The 5,563-nt window shown below is 42.0% G+C and overlaps 1 pseudogene; it reads right to left on the bottom strand.

Annotated features, from left to right (window-relative positions):
• Positions 1-256: 256 nt before the first annotated feature.
• Positions 257-1,683, bottom strand: LOC144376614 (solute carrier family 25 member 33 pseudogene; annotated as a pseudogene).
• Positions 1,684-5,563: the final 3,880 nt, after the last annotated feature.

The following is a 5,563-nucleotide window of genomic DNA, read 5'->3' as shown; positions in this document are numbered from 1 at the left end:
GTTCAGCTGGGCCATGCTCCAAAACCCAAACCTTTGGGTTCTGTTGTACTCCAAGGTGGCAGCCCCAGGGCGCTGGGTGAGTCAATCACTCTTCAGGCTAAGAGTGGCCTGGGTGCACCAAGGGAATCACTGTTCTCCCACCACCCCAGGGAAGCTGGTCCCTGGAGACAAGAGAGGCAGAATAGCCTTCCTTACCTCCTCTGTCCCATCTGAGACACCAAAAATGTTGTAGGGACAAATGAGGCAAGGCACTGAAGACAGCAGGAAACAGTTTTATTTGGCTGCAGCCAGGTTCAGAGGGCACAGCTTTTGCTGTAATCAATCAATCCCCTTAACCCCGAGTTCAGGAAGTTTCAGTGTTTTATACCCAGCATGTAAGGGGAGAGGCTCAGAAGTTCACAGTCTGCAGAAATTCAAATAGAAGCAGCTTTTTCTTTCACTGTTCTGGGCAAGTTAACTTTTCAAGGACAATATCTGAGAAGAGGAGAGCTTCTTCTCCCCTCTCTTTCCTCCCCCTGCCAGCTGTCACCATGGAGCCCAATTGTAACTTATCTTAAAAATGTAGACCATCTCTGTGAAGCCCCAGCTCAAGGCCAAAGGCCTTGTTCACACATTTCTTCAAGGTAGTATACTGGATATGTTTGTGAAAAACTAGTAAGGGGGAGTTCAGTATCTGGAATGTTGGTATCTTCTCGGCCAGTAGCCAAGTAAATAGGGTGACACGAAAATAGGAAGTTTGTCTACATTGGACTCTTTTGCAGACAGTCTTAAAATCAGCCATGGTGAAGAGTGTTTTTCTGTGGAGAATAGGGGTGCCACTTCATGATGAGCTGGGCTGAGAGTCCTCTATAGAAGGTGAGGTAGCCTTCCTCCCAGAACACCAGGCAGCTGTCTGGATGAAGGACTTGTACTTGGTGCCCTCCTCCTGGAGCCGAGTTCTAATGACCTAGTGTAGATAAGGAATGCAGGAGGCACATCCCTTAGAAAGAGCAGCAGCTGCCATGAGTCCAAAAAAACTTGTGGAATTTTTCTCAGTTCCACTTGGGGAAGAGGCTAATGGATCTTCTTTCAGATACTTCTTTAAACTTCCATAAATAGCAAAATAGATGATAGTTCCTGAGATTCCAGCATATGAGGCAGTTAGTTCTCTATAGAAGCCATGGATGCCCTCTGTCTGCTAAACATATCCAGTGCACTGGAGTGCGTTCATCTTCTTGGAGCCCCTTATTTTTCCCTCTAGCTGCATCCAAGTTTGAACCATCTATATAGGATTCATTAAGGAATTTGTGACAAAAGCTGCAGAACCAGCTGAGAAAATATGCACAATATTGCTATTAGGCAGGAAAATGTCATTAAATTGCTCTTTGGAGTACCATGCAAAGTACACAGCCCTTGATGGTGCCACTCCAACCAAATTTGGACCCAATCCTCTAAAGAGTGACTTTGGTCCTTCCTTCTCCAAGATCCACTTCAGAACCTGTAGGAGTCCAGGTGTCACCAAGTCGGTCTCACCATTACAGCTCCATTAATGGTCCCCAGATGAACCTGAGGATAACAGACTGTCCAGAGAGCGTGTCTTAAAGACTGTAGCCTGGTCTTAATGACTTCTAGTGGGCAAGTGAAAATAGCACCAAATGTGCCCCCACACCAGCCACTAATTGTTAAGGAGAAGATGCCTGGCATCCCAGCCCATGGGCGGGGGTGGGAGGGCGGGGGCGAGAGGGGGATGGGAGAAGAGGCCCCCGGCCCTCCCCCCCACCCCGTGCGGAGCCCACCGAGAAGGCTCCATGGGGGGCCTAGAGGTGGGCGGCAGGGAGCTGGGGCTGGGCCTTAGGCTCACCCACCAGCGAAGAGGGGAAGCAGCGTGTTCTCCTTCTGCTGGGTGCTGGGTGCCGGTGGCCATGGCCTCCCTGGCTCCCAGGCCCGCCGCAGACGCTGGAGGGATGCACGAGGTCCCGATCCTCTCGCCCGCTGTCCTCAGGAGGCCCCCGGGGCCTCCACGTGCCTGCAGGCTCCGCAGTCCCGCAACCCCTGGGGCATCCGCAGGTGCCTCTCTGGCCTCTGCCAAAATACAGGTTTTTAAAAGAAACTTAATGACATATAAGAGAATAAGGCAGACAACACAATGAAAATTTGAAGACTATTCTTTATATAAATGAAAACTCAGCAAAGGGGTAGAGATGATGAAAGTGAACTAAACAGAAATCTAGCTGAAGAGCTTAATAAGCACAAGTAATAAAACGATGGAGAGATAAAAAGGAGATCAAGTGTAACATGTAACTTGAAAACAAATCTTTTGAACAGAACCACTCAAAGAGCAATGTCTGGAAAGGAATGGGGGGAAAACAAACAAACAAAACACCCTGCAAGGCTTATGAGAGACCCATAAGTAAAAGATACCATCACAGACATTTCTGAGGATCATTATGGACCATAGAATCATTTGCAAACTTTTGTTCCAATATGATGGCAAACCTAGAAGAAAAGGGAAGATTTATAGACACAGACAACCTACCAAATTTGAATGAAGAAGATAAAGTAAACTTTAGTAGACCAATAACAAGCAACAAGACTGAGCAGTAATAAAAAGCTTTCCCCAAAAAGTAAAGTCCAGAAACCAATGAATTACCAGCTGTGTTCAACCAGACCTTTTAGCTTTAATTGTATTGTTTTTATTTGTTCTTTTTAGTCGTACATAACAGTAGGATGTATTTTGACATATCATACATACATGGAGTACAACTTCCTATTTTTGTGGTTGTACATGATGTGGAGTTACACTAGTTGTGTATTCATTATTGAACAAAAGAAAGTTATGTCTGATTCATTCTATTCACTTTGCATTCTCATTCCTCCTCCATTGCTCCCACTCTCCCCTGTCCAAACTAGTAATTCCTAATTCCTCCTTTCTCCACCCAACCCCTTCCTATTGTGAGCCAGCATCCACATATTGGAGACAATGTTCAGCCTTTGGATTTTGGGAATGGCTTGTTTCACTTAGCATGATAATCTCCAGTTCCATCCATTTCCAAGCAAATTCCATAATTTTATTCTTTTTTATGGAAGAGTAGTATTCCATTGTATATATACCACATTTTAAAATGTATTCATCTGTTAAAGGGAACCTAGGGTTATTCTATAGCAGAATTATTGTGAATTGAACTGTTATGAACATAGATGTGGCATATTGCTACCATATGCTGATTTTTTATATATGCCAGTGAAATGCATTATAATTCTTATTTATTTATTTATTTATTTTTATTATTGCTTGTTCAAAACATTACAAAGCTCTTGACATATTTCATCCATTAGATTCAAGTGGGTTATGAACTCCCATTTTTACCCCAAATACAGATTGCAGAATCAAATCGGTTACACATCCACATTTTTCCATGATGCCATATTAGTAACTCTTGTATTCTGCTACCTTTCCTATCCTCTACTATCGCCCCTCCCCTCCCCACCATCTTCTCTCTCTACCCCATCTACTGTAATTCATTTCTCTCCTTGTTTATTTTCCCATTCCCCTCACAACCTCTTATATGTAATTTTGTATAACAATGAGTGTCTCCCTCCATTTCCATGCAATTTCCCTTTTCACTCCCTTTCCCTCCCACCTCATGTCTCTGTTTAATGTTAATCTTTTCTTCCTCCCTGCTCTGTTCTTATTTACTCTCATTATATCAAAGAAGACATTTGGTATTTGTTTTTTAGGGATTGGCTAGCTTCACTAAGCATAATCTGCTCTAGTGCCATCCATTTCCCTGCAAATTCCATGATTTTGTCATTTTTTAGTGCTGCATAATACTCCATGGTGTATAAATGCCACATTTTTTATCCATTCATCTATTGAAGGGCATCTGGGTTGGTTCCCCAGTCTAGCAATTGTGAATTGTGCTGCTATGAACATCGATGTGGTAGTATCCCTATAGTACGCTCTTTGAAGGTCTTCGGGGAATAGTCCGAGAAGGGCAGTACCTGGGTCAAATGGTGGTTCCATTCCCAGCTTTCCCAGGAATCTCCATACTGCTTTCCAAATTGGCCGCACCAGTTTGTAGTCCCACCAGCAATGTACAAGAGTATCCTTTTCCCCACATCCTCGCCAGCACTTGTTGTTGTTTGACTTCATAGTGGCTGCCAATCTTACTGGAGTGAGATGGTATCTTAGGGTGGTTTTGATTTGCATTTCTCTGACTGCTAGAGATGGCGAGCATTTTTTCATGTACTTGTTGATTGATTGTGTGTCCTCCTCTGAGAAGTGTCTGTTCAGGTTCTTGGCCCATTTGTGGATTGGGTAATTTGTTATCTTATTGTCTAATTTATTGAGTTCTTTGTATACTCTGGATATTAGGGCTCTATCTGAAGTGTGAGGAGTAAAAATTTGTTCCCATGATGTAGGCTCCCTATTTACCTCTCTTATTGTTTCTCTTGCTGAGAAAAATTTTTTCAGTTTGAGTAAGTCCCATTTGTTGATTCTAGATATTAACTCTTGTGCTATGGGTGTCCTATTAAGGAATTTGGAGCCTGACCCCACAGTATGTAGATCGGAGCCAACTTTTTCTTCTATCAGACGCAGTGTCTCTGATTTGATATCTAGCTCCTTGATCCACTTTGAGTTAACTGTTGTGCATGGCAAGAGGAGGGGATTGAGTTTCATTTTGTTGCATATGGATTTCCAGTTGTCCCAACACCATTTGTTGAAGATGCTATCCTTCCTCCATTGCATGCTTTTAAGTCCTTTATCAAATATAAGATAGTTGTAGCTTTGTGGATTAGTCTCTGTGTCCTCTATTCTGTGCCATTGGTCCACCTGCCTGTTTTGGTACAAGTACCACGCTGTTTTTGTTACTATTGCTAGGTAATATAGTTTGAAATCTGGTATCGCTATACCACCTGATTCACACTTCCTGCTTAGCATTGTTTTTGCTATTCTGGGTCTTTTATTTTTCCATATGAATTTCATGATTGCTTTATCTATTTCTACAAGAAATTCCGTTGGGATTTTGATTGGCATTGCATTAAACCTATAGAGAAATTTTGGTAATATCACCATTTTGATGATGTTAGTTCTGCCTATCCATGAACAGGGTATATTTTTCCATCTTCTAAGATCTTCTTCTACTTCTCTTTTTAGGGTTCTGTAGTTTTCATTGTATAAATCTTTCACCTCTTTTGTTAGGTTGATTCCCAAGTATTTTATTTTTTTGAGGATATTGTGAATGGACTGTTTTTCCTCATTTCCATTTCAGAAGTTTTGTCACTGATATACAGAAATGCCTTTGATTTATGCATGTTGATTTTATATCCTGCCACTTTGCTGAATTCATTTATCAGTTCTAGTAGTTTCTTTGTAGACCCTTTTGGGTCTTGTAGGTATAGAATCATGTCGCCTGAAAATAGTGATAATTTAAGTTCTTCTTTTCCTATTTTTATGCCTTTAATTTCTTTTGTCTAATATCTCTGGCCAGTGTTTTGAGAACTATATTGAATAGAAATGGTGATAGAAGGCATCCCTGTCTTGTTCCAGATTTTAGAGGGAATGCCTTCAATTTTTCTCCAT

Source organism: Ictidomys tridecemlineatus, chromosome 4 (assembly GCF_052094955.1).
Source record: "Ictidomys tridecemlineatus isolate mIctTri1 chromosome 4, mIctTri1.hap1, whole genome shotgun sequence".
Classification (NCBI taxonomy): Eukaryota; Metazoa; Chordata; class Mammalia; order Rodentia; family Sciuridae; genus Ictidomys; species Ictidomys tridecemlineatus.
The sequence above is the reverse complement of the archived record's forward strand: the minus strand, read 5'-3'. Positions and strand labels throughout refer to the sequence as shown.